Source organism: Lichenostomus cassidix, chromosome Z, assembly GCF_008360975.1.
Source record: "Lichenostomus cassidix isolate B80296 chromosome Z, HeHo_3.0, whole genome shotgun sequence".
Classification (NCBI taxonomy): domain Eukaryota; kingdom Metazoa; phylum Chordata; class Aves; order Passeriformes; family Meliphagidae; genus Lichenostomus; species Lichenostomus cassidix.
In genome coordinates, this window is record NC_139511.1 from 34,894,925 (window position 1) to 34,920,379 (window position 25,455).

At 36.1% G+C, this 25,455-nt stretch overlaps 1 long non-coding RNA gene across 2 annotated transcripts; it reads left to right on the plus strand.

Annotated features, from left to right (window-relative positions):
* The first annotated feature begins 913 nt into the window (after positions 1 to 913).
* LOC146424693 (uncharacterized) lies at positions 914 to 15,606 on the plus strand. 2 transcript variants are annotated; one of them, XR_014846826.1, is made up of 3 exons: positions 914 to 993; positions 14,474 to 14,589; positions 15,328 to 15,606. It is a non-coding gene; the product is annotated as an uncharacterized LOC146424693 (long non-coding RNA). The 2 variants fall into 2 exon arrangements; XR_014846825.1 differs by lacking the exon at positions 914 to 993 and adding an exon at positions 12,337 to 14,347.
* The last annotated feature ends 9,849 nt before the right edge of the window (positions 15,607 to 25,455 follow it).

Below are 25,455 nucleotides of genomic sequence, written 5' to 3' on the forward strand. Positions count from 1 at the left end.
TTGTCTTGGCCTCTGTTTCAGTAGCCTGCGTTTAGACATCACAACCCTCTCTAAATCGCCCCCACTCAGATAGAAACTAAGCTTTGTTTATGCAAATATATCTCGAAGAGCTGGTGTCCACCTTGGTAGCCAGGCAGAACCAAGATAGGTTAGGGCCTTGAGATGTATTTTGTCTTTCTGCCTAGAGAAAGGGTATGGAAAACAACTGGGAAAACCAGCCACTAATACAACAATAAGCTACAAAGTTACAAATATATGTGCAAAAAATACAGAGAATATATAAAAGAAAAAGGCAAAAATTCAGCACAACATCTATGAAAAATAAAGCTTCCTTCAGTAATATACAGTATGGTAGCATGGGGCTTAATAACTAGCCTTTTTTTTTTTCCATGTTAATATTAAACTTCAGAGACTGTGTAAAAAGTAAGATAACCTCTGCAGAACAATATATTGAAACTCCTTTTGGCAACCATTTCCTATCTGGTCTCCAAATTGAGACGACACTCACTTTGTCTGTGTGTGGCATGCCCAGGAAAGACTTAGAATAAAACTTTATTTCAAATTCTACACTTAAAATAAACATTTTCAGAACTCCCATAAAATATGTAGAACTTGCAAAAAACCCCAATCAGTGGAAAGGGATGGGTATAATAAATACAATGCTGTAATCTAGGAAGCCCCAAACATTCATAGTTTTTTATCCAAAAAGAAAGATATCTTAGTCTCAAGATTTTTCTCAAATTTCATATTTGAACTCAAGTGTTAATCTATAGCTTCATAAGGGAAGAAAAAATGTGGCAACAAAATGCTCAAACACTGCGGACAATGATAGAAGGGAGATGGATACAGAACATTTGCTTTTGTTTTTATTTTTCTTGGACTTAGATTTTTACTTTTCTCATTTTGTATTTCACAGATACTTCTGATAGCTCAAAATACGAAAAAAATCTTGATCTCAATCAGCAGTGGCTGCTGAACCTTGGCTTTCCATCAGTAAGTATACTGAGATGTTTTTAAAAGATCACATTAGATTATCTTGTTTTAGTTGTTTCTCTAGTATATTTACCTCTTATGTCAACTTTAGACTGTCAATGACACTGACTTCACGTAATTTCCCTTTTTGCCCATCATATTGGTTTGAAACCTTCCAGGCAAGAGTTTAAATTGCTGAAGTTTCAAGCAGAGCTCTGAAGAAGACTGATCATTCACTCTAGTTCTTCCTTTTCCTGTGGAATTCTTCAGTTGTGTGAAAACCTCTAAGTTGTGGCTAATGTCAATGTCAAAGACAAAACTGGCAAAGTGGATTGCCATTATGACAGCAGTCTGAACCCAACTGTAGCAAAGTACAAGAGGCATGTAAGATTTAAGGAATTTTTTTCACTGAACTGCAAATCCCAGTCTTATTTGTTTGTGGCAATTCTTGAGACTTGAAAAAAAAAAAGCCCATCCACAGCCAAATATGAGAAGCTGCTCAGTTGAGTGAGGGAAATCTGCTGCTTTACTGGTAAGTTCTGTCTGTAACATGTTATTGTACTAGAATATTTCATTGCCCTATGTTTCCATTGAGGAGGCAAGGCAAGGAACTTCTTCTGCACTGAATAAAGAGAAGAAGGAAAGGAACTAGGTGGATATCAGAATCCTTTTCAATTCTGTAAGTCGTCAGGTAGTCAGATGTGTTTTTTACACTCTTTCTCTATAGTGAAGTTTTTTGAGGAAATTGTCTCTGAGAAAGGATGAAGCATATTTTCATTACCAAAACAAATGTTTTAGTTAAGTTACTTGCCAAGGAACTGAAAAGATTTAGTGTCTTGTAATTCCTGCAAGGGATCCATAAGCAAGGGATAAAAGACAAAATTTGTAGAAATAATAAAAAATTTTAAAAATACAAAGGAGCCCTCACTATTCATTCACTCATATACGCATGGAACATTGTCCTTGCTGTGAAGGGGAACAGGTGAAAGGACTATTAAAAAAAAAATAAAATAAAAGAGCAGAAGGATTGTCTGAAAGTTATTGAGTGCATAGTCAATGTTTGATAAGTTTATGCTAAACTCCTGTTATGGCAGGTAATGCTAGAAACAGAGGTTAACAGAGTTGAATCAAGCAGATTTAATCTCTCTTTCTGTCCTTGCATACTCAGATCAGGACTGACTGGTCTCAGTAGAATTACAAATATTTTTTTCTTGATGCAGAGAGCTTTAAGAACATTAGGTGTTTCTAAGCAGAGTCCCTGCAACATTGCTGACAGAACAAACCAGTCATTTTCTTCTCAAAGGGATCTCATAGGAGTTTTCCTCAGCTCAGAGCTGCTGACTCTATTAAGAAAACACTTTTTTGAGAAGAGTGATTATTATGTGGGTGTATTTAATAAAGAGTGGGAATATAAACTGTCAGTTTTCATTAGTTGATCAGTATTCTATTTCGATTAGTATTCTTATGGATCACTTGTAAAAGAGAAAAAAAAGGTGTTGCATATTGCTGATACTGTGTTGGAATCACTTTCCTTTAAAACAAGATAAAGGAAAGTTTTACATTCAAGAGGTATAGAAAAATGGAACTCTTACATAAGGAACCACTTGTTCTGGACTTCCTCATCTGAGTCAAGACAGGTTTTATTGTATTGAAGGACTTAGCTCCCAGTAAGATCAAATTAAACCAAACACCTTTGAAAAAATCTTTTTCCTAATCCTGAGCTGATTCCATCTTCTTAACACTAAGGGATAAGCATTATGGAATGAAGGTTTTATGAGGAGATGAAAATATTTAGATTGGTGCTTGAACATAAAGAGATCAACTGCTCTTCATAGCTTACAAAGGCAGGTGATACTTGGCAAAAATTTTTGACACAAGCTGTGACATAAACAGGAATGTAAATGATTTTATCACTTGAAATATATATGAAAAATAGTGATATTTTTCTCTGAATCTCAAAATATTAGTCTGCCACAAGGTTTAAAGCCAATTTAAGCGGTTGATAAGGAAAAGCTGTACCTCACTAACTGCTGAATAGATTACTTTATTGGCATAGATAAAAATCACCTTTTCAAAAAGCCAGTTTCATAACATAGTAAGAGGACTGGTACACCCAGTGTTAGTGAGAGGGGAGTTTTGCTTGCAACCTTTCTGAGAGGGAACCTGTTAATATTTTGTTTTAGAAGATACCCAAGCAAAAAGACTGGAAGAACTGCTTCTTGTGGAATGCAGGTTAGCAGCTGATTGCATGACTCATAAAATATAGCTCCGGTGTAGTTCCTGTAACAAGGTCTTTACCTGTAAATGTGAGATTATTCCTTTAAAAGGCTGGTGGCTGAGTTCTTAGGTAATACCTACAACTTAAGTATGTTCTTCAACTCTCCTTTTTGCCCTCCTAGTTACTAACAATAGTTCCACGCTAGTGGCTCATCTTTTCAACATAATTTTCTTTTTGATTCATTCTCATCTCTTATGAAGGGCAACACTTCAGCATCTGTTTGCCTTCTGTGGAATAGGAAACAGATCTACAAGTAAAACAGTTACACACATAGCAACTCCATTTCTAGGTAACAGTGCTAAATTAAGGAAAGAAGATTAAAGGAACAAAGTTGCAGAATGACATTTAACTTTTCATGTATTTCGTTAATTTACCATGCTGGGTTTGTCTTACAATTTTCCCCCAGTGTTTGAACTCTATGCATTCTCTCATCTAATGACCACTAGAAAGTACTTAGGTAGCTGCTAGGTTACTGAATAAAGAGCAGCAACTTTCCAGATGACTGCCCGTCACTATTTTGTATATGTGGTATTCAAATCCACAGGATATTTTATCCAACACCAGATAAGAAGTTAGGGAAATAGCATTGGTTATAAATTGATTAAAGAAGAAAATATCATTGGAAGATGAAAACTCTCTGCAGTGCTTTTAGCTTAAATTAAAGCTGTTTCTCGGCACGTGAGTTTCTGATTATCCTAGGGGGAAAGAAATTCCATAAGTCTTTTAAAATTCATTGGCTCAATGATTTTACCCAGTGATCTCTTTAAGCCAAGATCATGCTTTTTTCTTTACACTGAATTAATAAATAATTCTGGTGATTCCACAAACTGTGTCTCCATCATCCTCTCACTTTTCTACTAGTTAAAATCCTATATTGCTGATTGTAGTTTAAGTCATAATACAGAAGACGATACAGTATGTATGTGTGCAGTGCTTATATATACATATTCTAAAAATAGCCTGTAAAATAGTGATGATCAGTTGTCTTGTGCCTCTTATTATGAAATTGGCAAAGTCATCAGTCACCAAGAGTTTTGCCAAGGGCCCAAAGGAAGTAAATGTTAGAGTTATTAAAATTACCTTATTTTAAAGTAATTTTAAAGTAATTTTAAAGTTGGCGTTTGTGTTGTTCTTCTCAAAGTACTCATAGATTAATTAATAGCTGGGAAGAGATTGAATAGACCTATTTGAGTTTAAAAAAAATCTTTGTTAATGTACTGATAAAAAAATGAGCTCTGCAAATAAAACCTAGATGCCTTAAAATAATAAAAAATACTGGTTTAGTAGCTTTACTGCAGGCTAGTAAAATAATGACTTCTGAAAACACTCAGACTTGTTTTATGATGAATAAAATAAGCAAGTGGAGGCAACTGAGAAATTAAAGTACAAACATATATACTTAAATTTAAAAAAGCATCCACATGATATTATTTCCTAGAGCTGTTTCCTTAATGCCATCCCTCCAGTTCTCCTAGGTTGACTGGTTTATTGTTAAAAAAACAACCCTAAGAATAGTTTTGCTGGGGATTCTGGCCAAATTACAATCTGATAAGACCCCTGAATGAACTTGAGAGCTGCCTTGGATCCTGATATGACATTATGCTGCAGTTCACTTGGCACATTATTTGTACTGATTTTCAGGAGGAAGCCTAGCAGTTCAAATCCATCTACATCTTTCGTGTGGAACATTTTCTAGAAGCAAAGGAACTCTTGAGAAATATTTACACATTGCTGTTGCTGGCTTGGTTTTTCATTTGTATCATCAAATAAAGCACTAAAACCAGTGTGATGCTTTCACTGACAAATGTGTTTTTTCTTACAAGAGGAGTGTTTCATAGCTTGCTTTATCTCCTACATCACCTCTATGTGAGTGGAATTTCTTTATCAGCTAGAAGAAATGAAGCAAATGTACTGATTAAAACATATTGTGTAGGTAAAAGCACACAAAAATAATGTTGCAAGAACATTAATGCTGTGTAGAGGGAGTGTTATCGCACAATTCATTCTGATAGAGTGTCTGCTACAGAGACGCTGCATACCTACAGAACTGCTAATGCTGCCTGAAGCCAAATGGATATTTTAAGTGGCTGTCAGATCAATACATTGAACTGCTCAATTAGATGACCTGCTCATCAGCACAGTAAAGACAAAATTAAAGCATTAATGCAGGTGACTACGTCTCCTTCAACAATAGGAGCAGGATGTTCCTGTTGTTGCTAAGAGTCTTTGCAAATATTTATAACCCCTAATCCTGTATTACCTGAGTCATACCTTACCCTTGTGGTCAAAACAATTAACACGTATGTTCTTGGATGCTGACATTTAAGTTGCACTTTCACCATTTTGAAAGGTCCTTTCAATTCAGTGTGTTCAAGCCCTCAGCTCTGCCTCACATATTTTGGTCAGAAGATGAACTGGGGAGAATTTCTCAGCTTTTTTACTAATTTTACTAATAATTTACCCTCAGCTGAAAATCTATGCAATTTGTCCTGTCTACATCCACCACACCCATATGCAAATATTTCTTTTTTATTATATGCTTTTCTTGTTTCACTGAAACTTGGGCTTGATCAGTGCCTGCACAGAGTTGGGGTGCTGTCAGATTTTTGACGACAATGCTCTGCTGGATATAGATTTGTCAGATTATTTCAAGTTGTTTAAATTTTAATGTAAGCATTTGAATGAGTTAGTATTGTTACACCATCTACAAGATCATGTGCCTTGCTCTGTTCCCAGTTAATGTATTTTAAAGTAAAATCAATAGAATGAAGATTCAGGAAAAACTGGATTTTACTATTGCTTTGCAAAAGAAAATAAGAGAAAATCTTAAAGTTAGTATTTTAGAAAGACAGAAGATGGACTCTGATAAACACTTCTGTGTGAGAAAAATTGTATAGGAGAATTATATACTGAAATATTTTTAATATACTTTAATATTTTGCTATATGCTCTATTTTGATTTAAACTCTATATAAGATATTTTTATATATACTAAAATAAATAGCATACATTTGGTGTATAGTAAAATGCAAAAGCATTTTATGTACTTAAATATTTTTAAAATTTTTCTATGATATATTAATATATTTTTCTTAGTTTCAGAAGTCAGAAGCACCAGGAAGCAATTCTTACTTATTGCATGAATCCTATACAAATTTTACAGAGTGGAATAGTAAATTATCTGTAAATAAACTGGTCATATGAAATGCAGTTCTTTTATGGTTGATTTTAATTATTTGTACAATACTATGGACAATGATAACAAGTGTTAGTAAGTGCTGCTAATATTGAGGGTAGCAGAAACTGTCTGCATGTAGTTGTATGTAAAGAAGACTTTATTCTATACCTTATTCTGGGAAGAAAGTTGTTGAAGATATACCTTTTGACTTATTTTGGTATTGCTTACAGATTAAGAACAGTCTAAACAATCTCTTTAAGGAGAGTGAATCAGAAGTAAACAAGAACTGCACACTGACTTCTCAAAAGACTTTTAAGGAGTTCACACTTAAGATACATCAGTTTTAGTCTGTATTTCAGGTTGGAGTCTCCAGGAGAAGCTGCAGAATTGTGAACAGGAAAACAGAAGTGTCATTATGATATAGTTTTAAGCCTCCCAGAAGGAGGATCAGCTTGTAGTTCAGGACTGGCTTGGTAGACAGAGATTATTCCAGCTCTGCCATAAACTTCTTATGTAATCTAAAAGATTCTACGGGGCACAGCTTTTTATCAGTGGAGTTTATTGCATATGAATATTCAACATTGGAGACACTCAAAACTAAGACTCACCTAAAATACTGTTCTTTGCCTGTCAATTTCCTCATGTGTTAAAAGATGTTGATGGATATCACAGAAATGCAAAGCTTCCATTTATTCTTTTTGATTGAACATCAGATTTAACCAAAATGTAGAGTTTTGAATTCTAAAAACAGTGCTAGCCAAGGTTTCTTTTTCTTTAAGGATTTACTTTCCATCCTCTTCATCATCTGATGGTTTGCCTTACCCCACCTCCTTTTCCCCTCAGGCCTAATTGCTTTTAAAGCAGTGAATTTTGTCTAAGATTTCAGATTCTCAGGGTCAAGACATGGCAGGGGCTCTGAGCAATCTAAAAATCTTTGTGCCTCTTCACTTTCCATGCACAGGCATCCTTTAAGAACCTGCACAGAGACCCTAACAAGTTTGAAAAGCATAAAATTTTAATGTTTCCCTTGTACAGATGTTTTGCATTTGAGTAGTAAACTTTTTATTTTTTGTGGGTGGATCAGATGTATTGCACATTTATGTGCAAATGTGTAACATCTAAAATTAGATCTGGCACTTAACCATAAATGTTGGATGCAAACTTTACACTAATTATCAAAACATTGTGACACCTAGTGCAGCTATGGGTATCAAATCGTCAGTCTTGACTATTTGTAGAGAGCATCTAAAGAACTGCTGAAGTGCCAAAGCAGTCAAGGCTGGGCAGGCAGAATGAAAGGGAAGTCTGCCATAAGGTAAGAGTAGCAAGTTGCAAACCCCTGGGTCTTGCCCCAGCTATTTACATAGATCAGATCTGAGCTGTCATGTAGAACAGTCAAAGAGAATTATGAGGAAATAAAAATAATCTGGATTTTGTGGAGAATAGAACTTTCTGAATGAATCCAGCGGAGGCCAGAGGATGGGGCAACTCTCCTCATTATGAGAAAAGGCTAAGAGAATTGGTATTGTTCAGCCTAGAATGAAGAAGGCTTTAGGGTGGCGTGCTGCAGCTTTTCAGTACCTGAAGGGAGCCTTTAGGAAAGATGGAGGGAAGCTATTTACAAGGTCAGAGACAAGACAAGGGATAATGGCTATAAAATGAGAGACTCTAGGTTTGGAAAGCATTCTTTACCGTGAGTGTGGTGAGACCCTGGAACAATCTGGCTGGAGAATTTGGGGGTGCCTCATCACTGGAAGTGTTCAAGGCTGGGTTGGATGGAGCTCTGAGAAATGTGGTCTAGTGAAAGTTGTCCCTGCCCATGGTGGGGGGGCTGGAATTGGATGATCTTTAAGGTCCCTTCCAACCCAGGCCATTTATATCCATATCTGTCTCGTGATAGATTCTGTTTTCCCTAGGGTACAGTAACACGTGTTACCTAGTATATTGTGCCAGTTGAAGCTAACACAATAGATCTAGCAACTTCCCTTTCAATATTAAATGCCGTTGAGATAAAGTTGGGAAAAAAAGAAAAAGAAAATGTTAAGTGTGATTTCTCCCTTTTTCCTGCTCTGGAGTTCATTGGCTAAAAGGTCACTGATGTGTCTTCCTGTCAGTGACAAAATCAAATAATCAGTTATCATCAGAAATTCACTGACATGTCCATAAATAGCAGGCAGGATACCACAGTGTTTGTGTCACAGCTGCATGCCACTCAAAAGCCCACTCAGTGGAACAGAGCAGGGCTTGTTCTAAGCCTCATCTGGAGAAATTCAGTCACTGCAGTGGGAGAGCACCCATTTGGAGTTGGGAAGTCCATCCCTGCAGGCATCTTTATATTATTTTGTAGCCTGCTTCTCTGAAGGCCAAAGTTTTATTAAACGTGTTAATTCACTACCAGTGGAACTCCTCAATGACAAGCCTTGCAAACTTGAGGATTTTACCTTTTACTTTGGAGGAGTATTTTTGTAAATTGAAAGGGACAGAAATAGGATCTTTGAAACAGAAACATAGGTGGTGTGCGTTGTGTGTGTCCCCTGATATGAGAGAGACCCTGAGATGTCTTCTCCCCAGGTGGCAGACCAGGTGAAAGCTAACATTTTGTTAAAGCATAGATTAATCTTCTTAAGGAGTAAAAATGGCATAGCTAACACTGCTGGTAATTGTATGTGAAGTGTATGTTCTTGTTTGTAAGTATAGTTATTTCATACAAAGTGTGGACCAGAATGTTAAAAAGGAAGCCATTACATTTATCTTATATCTGAAGGTTGTTGCTATTTGTGTAATCTATTTAGACACTATCCATAACACTCACCAAAGAAACAAAATAAGATGTGAGCAAATGAAGTAGTTTCTGCAGGTGTTGAGGAAACCAGTAATTTATTTTCTCCACCACACCTTGTAATTTCTGTGATTAAATTTTCCACACTTTTCTAAAGGGGGTGAAATAAAGGTGTAAGTGAGAAAATTTACTGCAGTTTGGCAAATTTTGTATTTGGTACATTGGTTCAGATTTATTTTCTAATTACACAGAAAGCATATTTGTCTTCCATTTTGACGACTTGCACGAAAAAGAAAAGAAACTCAGTATGAAAGAAAACATAGCTCTAAAGTCATGATATATACAGGTTACTTTTCCAAGATTTCATTTCTCAAGTAATTCAAGATGGGCATGTGTAACTTAGATCGTTATTTTTTTCTAACTTAATTTAAATAAGCAATTAATTGGTTTTCTGAACTATTCATGGCTCTTGTTTCCAGATAATTAATTGTCACACATAGTTCAGATTCCTTTTATGCACAATGTGTGTGCTTAACCAGGAGTGCCTTAGGATATTTTCAAGATGAATACAAGCTTTTCATGCTTACGTTTATCATTGATAAGTAAGTTACGGAGGCTCATGCTGTGAATGAGAAAATTAAGTATGTCTGTATAGGATCAGATAATACTGATATTTGTAACTAACGATAAAATAGCCTGACAACAATTATTCATGCAGTAGGAATATCCATAAGGCTAAAAACTTTCAACAATATTAACTGGAAATTCTTGGCAGGGATTGTCCTTAAGGGAAAAAGAAGCAAAACAACACCAAATCTTTGAAATAATTCCCTCTTAGTAGTATACAGGTTTTGAGTGGTGCTTGAGGGAAACAGAGACAATAATGAAGTTACAGATTTCATTGTTATGACTATTTGTCCCTTTAAAAAAAGAAAATAAAAAATAGTTGAGTCTTCTTGCCTTGGGTCCTGAACCTCTCACTGACAGATGAGAAAGCTGAGGTTACTCAAAAATATGAGTCATTTAAGTGTAGGTGAAGCAGAAATAAGAAAATAGTTTCATATAACAATGACACTGAATCATTTTTTAGTTTGTTCTGTAGTTTCCAGAGGGTGCGATTTGCCACTTCAGTTCTAAGCTAGTATAATTGAAATGGATAGAATCATATTGGTAAAAATAGCAATGACTGTACTGTCAATTATATGCAGTCTTCTTAAAACTTCTTCAACTGTGAAAGTGATCTTTGAGAAAACCGTGCCTATGTTGTCTATTTCATTTGAAAAGATGCTTGTCAAAAAAGAAAACACTTATTGAAATTAAAACAGGATTTCTGTCTTCAGGGCCTGTTGAAAAAAATGAGGGAGGCTTTTCAGTACTTTATGTCTTATGCAAAAGTTTGCCAAATTACGTGGTGCTGGTAACATGGAAGCTATGTGCTATTTGATAACCACTGTACATGAATGTTAAGATGGACATGTGAAATTCAAATGCAGTTTTTAATTTGAATGGAAGTTAATGTGCTGCGGTTAAAAGGATACTATAGCAGACCTTACCCAAGAGCATCTCTGCCCAGCTCACTTCAGCGCCTCAGTGCACAAAACCCTCTGTCCCAGGGCTGGTCACTGCGCTCTCACCTGCCGGGGAGCTATAAAGCTTGCTCAGTTTCTCTGGTCTGCTTCCACAACTGGCGATGATAAAGGAGGCCAGGAGAGTCTGTGTGTCGTGTCCATAGAAGATGTTTATTCACATGGTGCAGCAGAGGCCAATGACCTCCCAGAGGCAGAGATGCCTCGTGGGCGAAGACTTCCCCTGGTGCATTGACCATGTGCATAGACATCCACATGCATAGCCACATGTGGTGCATACACCACGTGCATAGACAACAACATGGTGGAGGGTCAGGAGTTTTCTAGGGACACAGGGGCGCGGGGACAGCACACTGGCCCAGTGACCTCTGGGCACAGGGGCAGTACATGGGCAGAGTTAGGGTACAGGAACCAGTAGGGAAAACCCAAGGGAGTGGCCAGGACCACGTGGGGCGGGGAAAGGCAGAACAATGGGAGGTGGCTACACATTAAGAAAGAAATGGGTGGGGAAACTGCAGCTTTTATCACAACATTAATGAATGTCTGGAATATTAATTTTACATATCATTAATGCATCTTTAAAAAGCATTGAGGATAAAAAATGGTGGAAAACATACAATTTTTAGAAGACTACATAGATCACATGCATTTTCATACTGAAATAGAAGACAAAACATACAGTTATTTGGTATTCAAGCATAAAATACACACAGTGGGTTGCCTTGTTTTGATAATTTTTTTCCATACTTTTGCTATTTCAATTAATATTATGTAAACTTTCATGTTCAGCATTGAAAAGAAACAAATAAACTGGGTAAAAATAAATGGATTATTGCAACACGCTTGGGTGAACTTCAAATTCTTTTATAGCTGTGGTTCTAAAGCCTTTGCACCCAAAACCTCAAAGGGAGGGCTTTAGAGATCAGATGGCAGTGGTAGTCCCTGATGTGATAATAAAATGATTCTTTCACGGATATCTGTTAGAAATCAGTCCTACAGGCATGACATATGCCATGAGGTGTGTGACTAAGATTACCATTTGCATGATGTCACGCTGAAGCTGCGACAGGCTATCAGGTGGAGGCTGGACATCTTTTATCACTGCAATCAAACAGGGAGAAGAGGGAGTGAAGCTAAGGTGTGATGCTCCTGTTCAGTCTATATGCAACCCACAGTCTGTAAATCTGTTACTCTCTGTATCTCTCTTTAGCATACCAGTTGACCTCCTCCACCACCTTTATGATGGCAACAACAAAATACTGGACTAGAGACACATCTCCACTTCTACCAAAAGTATAAATTTGTGTCTGAACTTCTCAGTGTTAGAGAATGAGCATACATCTACCTTAGAGACAAATGGATGGATTTGCTTATCTCTCCTCCACAAAGAAATGGTACCTCTTTGGTGAGATTTGTCCAACTGCATTGAGTATACCTGGGAACATCTGTACATGGCACAGTACATTTATATCTTACAAGGCTAGTGAATTTATTACCAGCAATATAAAATAAACTGTAATCTGTGACTCCAGTAAAAGCATGCTAGTGAATCCATGTTTGTGAAAGTTCTTATTGAGCTCAATCAGACATAGTGTTGAAATGGATAACTGCAGTATTAGTGAATTTGTGATAGTGAATGAGACCAGTCTAATAGTTTAACCCACACTATTGTTGCACTGGGGAATGTGACCAGATTTACAGTACCCAATTGGTTATAAACAGGAATTAAGCCTTGTCATATCCAGCTCCTTTGATTTCTGAGGGCCAGCTGGAGAGCAAGGTTTGGGGGTTTGTTTCTCTGCCAAATTGTGGTACTCTTAAATGACCAGTAGCCATACAGAATACTGCACTGAATCTTACACCCCAGATTCTGTAGTAAGGAGGACTGTGATTTTCATTGTTGACTTTCATACAGTCTGTGTTTGGCTCCATATTGTGAGTCATGGCAGGATCCAAATTATATGACTGCAGTACATTGGGCTGCTTTTCCAGACAACATTCCTGTTTACCTTTAACAGCCTCTGACACTATGCATTTCTGATAAATTACATTTTCTAGAAGTTCCTTAGTGAGAGTGTCAGCATATTCTACTTTATTCTTGATCTAGGGCCATTGAATAATGACTGTTGAACATGCTGCCTGATGAAAACGCATCTCTACACAGCAGCGGCTCATTAAGAGAATATATGTGCATGTAATGATTTTGCATCTATGGGTTGTTAATACAAGTCTAATTGTTTCAGTGTTACTGGCATACTGTAAGGCTTCTTTAATTTGCTTGATTTTCTTCAGATGACTGCCACATCTTCCCTTTAACCTTCATTTGAAAGCCAGCAAACATGACAGGACAGTAAAAAAGCATATTTTACAGGGCATACCATCTAAGAAGTTTAGAGGCTTCCGTGTTCTAATCACAGATGTTTAACTTGGCAAGAAATTTTTGTAATTATCACAGGCTTGGCATGAGTATGAACAGCAATGTTAAGCTATATGCCATCTAAAAGAAGTGTGAGTCATTATCCATGGGTTTAAATTCCCTTTATGATGGTTCTAGTAGATAAGAAAGAAAATACCTAGAGGCAGTCATGTGAAATCAGGGATATGAATATTTTTTCTGTGCTGTGTTGCTCAGAATTGAGAAGAGAAGGCTTCAGGGGGAATTCATTGCATACATCCAGTACCTAAAGGTGGCTTATAAAAAGGATGAAAAGGGACTGTTTGTACTGGTAGTGACAAGAAAAGGGTGATATTTTTGAGCTGAAAGTGGGTAGGTTTAGAATAGGTGTGGGTAAGAAATTACTTACCATGAAGGTGGTGAGTCACTGGAACAAGTTTCCCAGAGAAGCTGTTGGATGCCCCATCCCTGGAAGTTTTCAAGGCCAGGTTGGATGGGACTCTGAGCAACCTGGTCTAAGGGATGGTGTCCCTGGCCACAGTAAAGGCATTGATATGAGGAGATCGGTAGAGTCCCTTCCAACCAAAATAATTTTGTGATTTTATGATTTAGTTTCTGCTACTAGAAGTGTGGTAGTTGAAAACTGGAGAAAGAACAGAAGTGTTTATGTGTAAAAGTAATAGCTATTGCCTGGGTATTAATGACTGTATAGCATAATTTTGTACTACTGATTGCATATACACTTTAAACTCCAGGAAGAAAATTGTACACTTGTCTTCAAAACTGTATACCCCAGCCTAGAGAAAGCATATGTTTCCTACAGGTGGATATATTTTGCCATTTAAAACATACAGCTAATTTCACTGCTCTTGCACTTTCTCTGTCAATTTCTGTACTGAATTCCTGTCTTGGAGGACATGCATGATCACACTGCAAATATGTTTCTGTATAGATTGCTAAGTATGGCTGGTATTATGCAATATAAAGACAAGGAAAATTAATGTGTTCATATATTAACTTCTATTTCTTCATGAGATTTCTTGTCTTCTCTGACCTGATGTGCCTTCACTAGAGAAATAAGCTACAGTTGACTTGTGAAACTGATGTGTCAATATCACAGCCTTCAAATCCACTGTCTTTTTCTTCTGATAAAAGTCTGGTAAGCTACTTTGAGTTATTTTTGTTCTCCTAGCCCTACACAGTGCTCTGGAAATCAGGAATGAAAGAGTAATTTTACTTTTTCTTCTTTTCAATAAAACAAAAATGTTATCTCCCATTTCTTCAGGGACAAGACAGTGCAATCTCTGTTTTGTGAAAAAAAAAGAAAAAGGAGCAAATACAAGGTTAATGTTCTAACAGATGCATAATAAAGATAAAAGTGTGGAAAGAATTTTTCAGAAGGTAGGTACTGAGAGAAAAGACATTACATTGCTAGTTATATGCACTGAAAATTGTTGCGAAAAGAGAATTGTCCCAGTGATGTGAATCCCAGCTAAGCATGCTCCTGCTATTGATTTCATACAGGATGCTTAATAAGTGTGTTAGGCCAAGGGCATGGAATACTCACTGTTTTCTCCATTATAGGTTTTTAAAATCAGGTATCTTCAAATGAAAGTTAGTTAAAAATTGAATCACTAGATATATGCTAATAGTCACTGGGGGGTTTTTAGCTGATCCTGTGCTTGGAGCTCTAAAGCACTGATGGATACACAGAATACTTGCCTAAAGATAGTGTACACTATGCTTCATTATGTTTATATGAAAACATTGGACAGTTGGGATCTACTGTACTGTAGGTGAATGAGTATGTGCTATGGAGCAGAAGCAGTTGTGCTGCAGAGTATTTCTGTAAATTCAAGAAGTAACTGTAAGATATTAAGGAACATTTTAGTATATATAATAGTTTAAGAATGATGAAATGCTTAAAATAATTTTTAGAAGATATTAAAACCCCCATATAAATGCCATACAATATTATTGGAGTGTACCAAGAACTCATTGAAAATAATCTAGATCAGTCTTTTCCTAAAATATCTGCATATAATCTCTCATAGCTTTGTTTTGACTGCATTGCATATATTTTTTTGAACTATGCACTTAGTTCTGAGAAGTCCTTCTTTTTTTTTTTTTTCCCTTCAGAGGAGAAGGCCTTGACTCCTTCCATGATGAAGAGGAGAAGAGAATATGTAGTTGATGTGTTATCCACTTTCAGAATTATTTCAGTCAGCACCCTCAGCACCCCACTTCTCCAAATTTGCATCACCTGTCATACCAATTTGAGCTTTCTCAAGAGTATCCTGACTTAGTTGTCTTCCATTGTTATTTTCTCCATCTGACCTGTGCACACACTTGAGACATCCCTTAGCTCTTGCAAAATGGAATTTATGTATTTATTTCTAAAGAAACATATTTGGTTTTTTTTTTTTCCTGTGGGTTTTTTTGTTGTTGATTGGTTGGTTTGGGGTTCGTTTTGCTGTTTTGTTTTGTTGGTTTTTTTTTTGTTGTTGTGGATACTGGGTTTGAGTCATTTTCATTCAATACACTATTAAAGATTTTTATTTTGCTTTGCTTTGTTCATTTGAGTTATTTTTAATCAATTTGTACTGTAAGGAGAGAAATTACTGACATTGTTGAACAGATTATGCAGGACTGTGAACTAGACCATGTTTTGATTTTGCTAGTAATACTGACCAGGTAAAGCCAGCTATTGGAATAAAACACTCTGTTTAGTTGGCTCTTGATTTTCATCAAAACATCTTTAGAAAAGTAAATATGCATGCTTTCATTACCATGATTGTAAGCTTTCAGTTTGAAACCACAATGAGAACCAATGTTTATAAATTTCTTCTGTTTGGCATGGAAGAAAACCTAAGCTTTGTTTCTATAAGAAAATCCAAGAATCTTTCTGTTCCTTTTCCCCCAACTATTTTATTCATAATTTGATACAAGGTTTATCGGATTTTATATCTCCTATGGAATTATCACAGAGTATCTCAGAATTTACTCTCCTCTGCTTACTCTATCAGTTGGCCAAAATAGGCATCTTAGATACTATGATTCACAAAAGGAAGTCCAGAAAGGAGTTCAACGTAAACTCAGCTTCACATTCGGATCTTTTATAAATTTTCTCAGCTCTTCACCTAAATGCACTTAAAAGTACTAAGAGTTAAGAGGTAAAAAAATACAAAGAATAAAACATGATGTTGTTATTTTCTTGCACAGAAAAGGGTATCAGAAGGACCCTAAGAAGTTGTGCTATTCGTCTTATTCCCAAGTAATTTTTAAAAGGGCGATGTAAGTAATAAGATAATTTAAAGTTATCTATCAGAGCAAAGATTAAAACCAGCTGAAAAATAAAATTACAAAACAATTTTGCCAACTCTAAAAACTGGTCAAGGAAACATTATAAGAACTTCAATGCAGCTAAATGCACAAAGTGATTTACGAGATCAATCCTTGCTTTAGATACACACTGATGACTGCAACAGTTTACTACAGCTTGGAGTATTTCTAGGAATAAAAATCCTTAGAAATTTTTACAAAATAATAGGTATGACAACACATATGCAGCTAAATTCCTATGTGTTACTCTATATATAAAGTTTCTGCCAAACCAACTCTTGAATACTGTGCACACTTCAGAGACATGAAACACAAGTAAGCACTAGAGCAACCCATCTCCTTTTAATATATTCTGAAAACAACTGAATCAATTTGTTCAACAAAAATTCACTGTGGACTATGAACACAAAAGTGAGAAATAGTAAAAAAATTTTCAGCCCTTAAGCCAGTAGGTTGTAATGGTTTGCATTCAGACAACTTTTCCAACTTCTCGAAAGAGAATGTCTGCTGGAAACAGCCAATGTCTCACATTGTAGCCCAGAACCATTCCCAGGCGTGTTCAGGGAGAGTATTCATTGACACAAATTAAATTATGCCTATTGGCATCTTTTGTCTTCAATCATCAAAAAAAGTTCTCAGACTTGTACCCTAGCCATGTCCAGTTGACGGGTACAAAAAAAGCAAGTAGGCATCTGTTACAGGCTTGTGACACAGATGGGCTGTTCAGCCAAATAAACTGTTGCTCCAAAATGGTCTGGTTATTTATTTTACTTTTAAAAGTCAGCAGGGATGCTGAAGATAAGAATCAAATTTGGGGTCTATACATACAATATTATGATTTCTCAGAGAAGATTAGATGCCTGGAGCATAGCCAACCACAGCCTGGGCTGCATCAAAAGCAGTGTGACCAGCAGTTCAAGGGAGGTGATTCTCCTTCACTGTCTCTCATGAGACCCCCATCTGCAGTTCTGTGTTCGGGTCTGGGTTCATCAGCACAGGAAAGGCATACACCTATTTGAGCTGGTCCAGAGGAAAGCCAAAAAAGTATTAGAGGGAAGGAATGTCTCTCCTATGAGGAAAGGCTGAGAGAGTTATGGTTGTTCAGGCTGGAGAAGAGAAGACTCCAGGGAGACCTCCTTTCAATACGTAAATGGGGCTTATAAGAAAAATGGCTGCAGATTTTTAGTTGGGCCTGCTGTGATAAGACAAAGTTAAATGGTTTTTAAATGAAAATAAAGTATATTCAGATTAAATACAAGGAAAAAAAATATGATGGGTATGTTGAAATTCTGGAACAGGTTGCTCAGAGAGGTAGTAGATGCCCCATCCTGGTAAACATCCAAGGTCAGGTTGGACAGGGCTCTGAATAATCTGATCTAGTTTTAGATGTCCCTGGCCATGGCAGGGTGGCTGGACTAGATAACCTCTAAAGGTTATCTATTTTCATCTATTTTAAACTATTTTGATTCTATGACTCCTTCTCCTTTAGGAATCTATTATTCTGATGTACTTCAGTATACATCTTGAGTGATACCAATAAGCCACTGATGCCTTCTTAGCTGCACATCGCTGTGAAGGAAAAGTCGTCTCCACTGGGAGACACAAATGAGAAGGACAAGATATGATCTTTGAGATAATTGCATGTTTGCAAACAGGTCTTTCCCCTAGAATTAAGTTTCTCAGTTTAAGTGTAGGCTGTCCACATTTTTTGCTTTAATTGCATACTGATTCAGGATACAAATTCTCCATTTAAAGACAGAAGAAGCAATACACTGAATGACACTGAATTAAACTAATGCTAGATACAGTGGCTCTGTACCATAGATTAGTTCAATGCTTTTTTTGACTCTCTACTTAACCATGTAAAAGATACAGCAATATCTCTTTCAGAGAATATGGACATTGTTATTTATGTTACTTCTTCTTTCCTTTCTAGTTTTTCAAGAACACAGGCTAAGATTGTGGTTTGCTACTTACCAAAAAAGACCTTCCTTTTCTTTCAGATCTTTCAGATACTGTCACGTTGCATTGATGGAGGCATTCGGGTGGATATCAAAGACAGAAGCTTTTACAAAGTTATCTTGCCATAGGTGAAAAATCTTACGCCTGCTTTATTAATGAATTCTCAAGACCTCTAGTCTCTCTAGTTTAAAAGCTAGAACAGTAGCAAGAAGAGACTGTCTTGAAAAAGAGAAAGACTGGGCAAAGGTAAGACTGTTTATGATCAAAATGTACTAAATGTTTTTGTTGAATTTTAATAGACTGAATTTAAGAGATTGATGTCACTGCTTTTGTGAATAATTTATTAGGTTGTCAGTCTGCTTGGCAAAAATGCTTTTCTCTTTATAAGCTCAAAAAAGCCATTTTCAGAAGTCCTCTGTGCTGAGTCTTGGGACTGTTATGGTCATGAGAAAAACAGACTATTGGTAGGGAAGGATCATATAGGAAGAAATTTGCAAGGTTTTTGTTGCAGTGTTAGGCTTTGACATGAGATTGAATAATATAAAACATCTACAAGTGGCAATTAAGAAAAAAAAGAATGAAACATTAACCGAAAACTTGCCATAAAATCTGTCCCTAAGGACAATCTTTTTTGTTCTGCAGGTGCAGTAGCAAAACTGAATGAAGAAGACTATAGCCATAAACTAGGGACTTGCTGTAAATTGTTTTCTTGACCAACAGTTTTCATGTCATTATATTAAAAACGCATTATTACAAAAGAAAAAAAAAAGTAAAAATTTACAAAATACATTTCTAAAGATATTAAGGTAAAGAGAAACAACGAGAGGGAACTCACGGCAGTCTCAATATGAGATATAAAGTAAGCTCCATTTTATTTCACCAAACGAGAAACTTATATACTGTTACAGATGTTTCTAATTATAGATACACACACCTGCAGTCTGCTTCTCACACATTCAGGGATCCTCCCGGTGACTCCCTTTTTCTTTCTCATAACACTTCTGACTCCCTAATCTTTCTCATGACATTCTTCTCACAGAACATTCTCAGGCAAACAAACCACTGCAGCTTGTTGGAATTTTACTGAGGCCTGACCATACTGAAGCCTTGCTCAGGCTTGCTCAGTTAGCATGAGTTTTGCTGGAAAACTGCGTTTTCCAACATTAAGGAATCTTTGAAATATAGTACTTTAAAGGAACTGCTGTTCAAAACTTTTTACTTTAAAATTACTTCAAATACAAGATTAACAATTCTGAAAATATCAAAAGAAATGTGAATACTTGGGTTTTTTTCCATCTGTTTCAGAATATCTTTTGATTTACTGTATCATTATATGCTCACTAACAGTTTCAGTAGTAATGAACCAACACACTTCTCAATTTAAGACAAAAAAATAAAACTAACTGATAATTGTTATTTTGAGTTCTAAAAGGACTTTTGGAGCATCAAGAAATAGATTAAAAGAATGTTTCAGAACATTTAACAAAATACATCCTTGTTTTTGAATTTCAGGGAGTAAAGTGTGGAGATAATAAAAATTAATTTTGTTCTTACATAAAGCAATCATGGTATTTTCCTACTCTGTCCTTCTTGGTGCACTTGATGCACCTGTAGCTGGCTCAAAGCCTTGCACCTAACTTTCAGATATAGAAAAGGTAGTGAAGCTGTAGATGTTCTTTATCTATTGTTAGTTTTTCAATTAGATTTTCCCACTGGCTTTTAGCTTTTCAAATTGTAATTACTATGGGAATTGATAAATTAATTTGAAATTAGTTAATCTATGTTCTTTTCTCAGACTGAGTAAAAGAATTTTTGGTCCCAACTCCATTGCATTTAAGCATTTATCTGTAGAAAATTACTTCAGCCATAGCAGAAAACTACAAACACACATGTCCCCCTTCATGTCCAGTAATGTCTTTACACTCTGTTATTTATCCTTTTTTTGTGAGTTTTAGAGGCAAACATACATAACTTACGCTAAAAACTTTGAATATTCCAAGCTAGATTCAGAAGAGTAATAAAGAACTCTTAAGCTCCTGAAGATCTCAAAAAGAAGGCCCACTGTTTTCTCATCAGTATTTTTACTCTAACACCTTTTTAGTTGGAATATCTAAGCTGATTGTAAGTTTCATATACTTTTACTCAACAGCGAAGCTGTCCTAGGAGAGCTCTAAACTAAACCATCCATTTCCAGTACCGTAACACATCTTCCTTTAGTTTTGTCTATTCCTCTCTTTGAGGCTGAATTGCAAAACAGATCACTGATGTGAGCAAAGTAAAAACTGCTCTTGGGAAAAGAAGGGATTGATTTAGTCTTGCTGCTCCTTTTCTCCTGGAGCGCTGATGTCCCTCTACTGCCCTATCTTCTGTAAGGTTCTTTATATGAGTTCCCTTAAATGACACTGCTGTTTGTCTGACTAAAAGAAACTAATACACTCCCATATGTGACAGATAATGAATCTGTCTGGTGAGGGAAAAACAGATGGAAAAGAGTAAATTTTTATCAGGTTAAAAACCAACAAGCTCATACAGCTGTATGATACACCAGAAGACGAATATAGGTAGGGCTTTAGATGCTTCAGTTTGGGCATACCAGTTTGCATTTTATCACAATCTAGAATAGAAAGATATCCCTCTTCGTGCTATATCTAGGCCTTTCACTTTAGTATTAAGACCTCCTTATCAAGGCTCTCTATATCAAGGATTAAATTGCAGGGTGACCTCCTCAAGACAGCTGCCTTTGCATTCCAAAGCAGTCTTTTGCACACACTGTTCACCTACTCATAAATATCTTCTAGGAGATAAAATGTTGTGGTGGCGAAAAGGGAATTTTAGAGTTTTATACTTTTTTTTTTGTACAATTTTTGTTAACATACATGAACAGACATCTTGCCCACTGGTCACTTTCTTCAGTCAATGAAATGCAGATTTCTTCAGTCAATGAAAATGTTTCAAGATAATCAAGGGGCAGAATTCAAATGTCTAGATGCAATTCCTGCAACACCTTTTTGACATCAGAATGCGTTTAGGCTTCCTCTTTACCAAGACTACTCTTATTTTATACAAATGTTTGGGTTTTTATTTTTCCATGTTTCTTTCAACTCTTCACTGTAGTTGTCTTAACTGGTAGGGAATAAAAGTTGCAACTTGTTTCAAGCTCAATTGAAGTTGATAAAGTAGCCTTGCAATATTTGCGTAAGTTAGAAAGATAGTCTGACAAAATTGGATGGTTTAAAGTGACTAAGCAACTGAGGTTTCAATAACTAGAAACCACATAGAAAATCAATAGCAGTTCATGGTCAGTCTGATGTAAGGTTGTTTTGTTTTCTTCCTGTTGATTTTTTTTACTGTTAGTGTTAGTTAAAAGCATTTATTTCACTATGCTTCAACTTCAATTGAGAAGACATCCAGATGTCCAAAAGAATTTAAGGAAACTGACATTTCTATTTTGTTTCATGTGAATAATCTAGGATATTACCAAGACACATGTCTGCATACAAAAAAAAAAAAAAGCAGCCATGACTAACAAATAGGTGAGTATATTTACATGCAGTGCAATCTGTTTGTGCCTTTATCACTTACTGAATTCTGCCATGAAACTCTTCAGACTATTGATTTGGTTTTAAATCCCTCTTGGGAGTTCACTCTTTGAAATAAAATGCAAAAGTATAAGCAACTTGTGACAAAAGTCAATTGTCTTGAATTATTTTAAATTTTTCTTTGATGTGTAAACAGACCTCAAAAAGCAGAAGAAATATGGATGTTAAAATCAAACCTATAGCATTTTGCTTGTTTCTCAAGTGTTCACTTGAATTTGAGTCTTAAACATTTATAATACACATTGCACTTTACTATTTTTGTGATCATAATTATCTTCTAGAAAACATATTATATTAAAAATTGTGGTTTTGTCAAAAAACAGTAATTTCCATTTTAACTGTTTGAAGTGGGAAACAAGCAAAAAATCTTCAAAACATATTTCTGAAATAAATGCCACAAATAAGAAGCATGTATCAGTGGGGGAAGAAAAGATGAGGAAAGAAGGAGCAATTAATCTAAAGACCACCAGAATTTTTTTATATTTTAATTAAAACAATGACAAGAACTTCAGATACTATAATTATGAAAAAGGCAAATACCTCAATACTGCAAAAATCTTCCCTTAAAAAATCTATGCCTGCTATTAATTGCTTAAGGTTTGGAATATTTGGGTTTAGAGCATCATTATCCTATATGAAAAAGTGAAGTTTATCTAGTTTACATTCAGTATGGAAATTATTGATTTTCATTTATTTAAACATGATTTGTGTCTAATTTGTTGATCAGTAAACCTATATAAATCTCTGCAAAACAAGAGTTTAAATCTGTATCTGCAGTTTGCATAACCATTTGATTCTTCCTTTGGCTTGCTAATATTCAAGATGATAAAAACTGCAATTCTTGTATTCAATTCACATGATTCACTGTGTGGAGACTCACTATTTCAAGGCATGGAACAACCTCACCTCTGTTGAATGTAAAAGAATACAGGTTAAGTTCAACCCATTATACCTAGGGTCCCAAGCAAAGATTTAGGCTACCATGTACATGAGAAAAGAGTGAGTTTTTCATTTTGACAGAAATTGCAGCTGTTGGAAAAGATAATGCCCACAAAAATTTTATAAAATATTTTAACTCTAATTAATGCACTTGTTGGGTAGGGACCAAAGCTGTAACACCTGCATATTCATAAGCAAGAGGGTAGATAACCAAACCTACCAGAGCAGTGAAGAATATTCCCCACCCTTTTCCAAAGGCAAGAAACCTAAGTCCAAGTACCTTAAGTGCATGTATTCCAGCATATATAACCTGGGCAACAAACAACAAGAGTGGTGGCTTCATACTAAACCCATGAGTTATGAAGACCACAGGAATCATAGAAACTTGGTGGGAAAGCTCACAACTGGAATGCCCACAAACTCTTTCAATATCTTCTTTGCCTCTGTCTCTACCAGTGTTCTTGCACTGTAGATCACAGAAACAAGTAGCTATGATAATGGACACATTCACACACTGGTAGTGTGTGACTGAGCTGGAATCCTGAGCCAGGACACAGCCCACATAAATATATGGACCCAGAAGGTGTCAAAACAAGTGGTTTCTGAAAGGGCTCTGATGGCCCTGACAGACAAGTCAGAGTACCATTGCAGTAATGAAGGCAAACACATCTGCAGGGGTGTTAATGGCACAGAGAGAGACATGATCATTCCAACACACGCAGTGCTGTCATGTTGCACCTAGAGCAGCATCCAGACCTCGTCCCCACAATTAAAAAATATGCAGACAGCCTGGAGAGGGACAAAGGAGGGTCACAAAGCTGACTAAAGGGCTGAAGACTCAGTTCCATGAGGAAAGACTGATGGAATTAAGTTTATGTCCCTGAAAGCTCAGGAGGTATCCCATCACAGTGTTCCAGTATTTGATACACATCTACAAAGAGGATTGAGTCTTTCTCTTCCTGATGGGACATATGGAAAAGAGAAGGGGAAAACCTTCTAAGTTACACTGGGAGAAATTTCATCTTGATACAAGAAAGAAATTTTTTACAGTGATAACCATCAATAAATAACTGGAGCATCATCTCCAGGTACATGGTAAATTGCCATCCATGCAAATTTGCAAGATGTAATTAAAGTGTGCTAGATAATTTCATCTAGGCTCCCTTTCCCACAATAGGGTTGCTCTATGACTTAAAGGTTCTGTGACCATATTTGATATAAGACACTGCATACTTAATATGCATATATTTTCATTAACATAACATAAGATTCTGGATTCAGAGACTTAGACTTTACTGCAGTCAGGATATTGTGTCATTCCTAAATCATTGAGGAAAACAGATTGTTCATGTTTTCTTGTCAGAACTTTTGTAATTTACGACAGTATAAGTAGTTTCTTGTCTAACCCCAGAACAGGAGGATATGAACAAAAGGGGAAAAAAGCAAGAGAAGAAATTTTAGTCAGAATAATGATGGAAAAGCAGGCATCTTATTTTAAGATAAATACACTGTTTTTAATGCACAAGCCCTGCTGCACCAACAGACAGCAGCAAACTGTTTTGCACATTTTTTTATTAAAACGTTACATAATACTGGAGTAGTAAAGTTCTTAGTAAAGGAGCCATTGACTTTCAGAAAAGATTCTATTCCTACTAATTTAGTAATGGAGTTGTTATTTAGATGCTGTCACATACAGACTGGTCAAATTGTTGTGACTCAGAAACAGAGTAATAAAAGATTCCCAGATAAAGCCTCAAAGAAGAATGTTGTGAACAAGAAACTCCTGATCATTTCCAGTAGAGAACTAGCTAATGGAAATTTTAATGGTGTATGCAGAGATGTGGGAACTTCCAACGGCAGACAGTAGCACAGCAGGGGTTTAAAAGCTCAATTATTTGGAATTTGTGTACCGCAGATGGAACAGTGAAATGTCTGTATTCCGTCTTAGCTCCAAATAAACCATTTTCCATTTTACTTGCCTATTCTGGTTTAAGCAGGTGTGAGCTAGCCACACATTTGCATTGATGAGTTTCTTCTGTTCCATAAAATCTTTACACATACCATGCTAGTAAATGGACTCCCTAGGAGTTCTATAGACAGCTTGAAAATCTGCCTTGGTCCTACAGTAATTTGGTATCTGCCCAGTGAATAACTATTGTATCCAGTTTTTCTGCCTAATTATTAAATCTTATAATTAAAACAACAGAAACGATTTATGCTTACTTTATGCTTACTCTGAAAACATGTTAGAATTTGAGTTCCAAATCACAGGAAGAATAAATGATCTTCTATCAGAAGAACCTTCGTCAATTTTATAGCAACTGTGGTAAAAAAGCAAATCAGCACACACAGGTAGAGCACCACAAATTTCCCACACAAACCTAACAGATTGTTAAAGATGAGAAGTTAGATATTTTTCATTTCC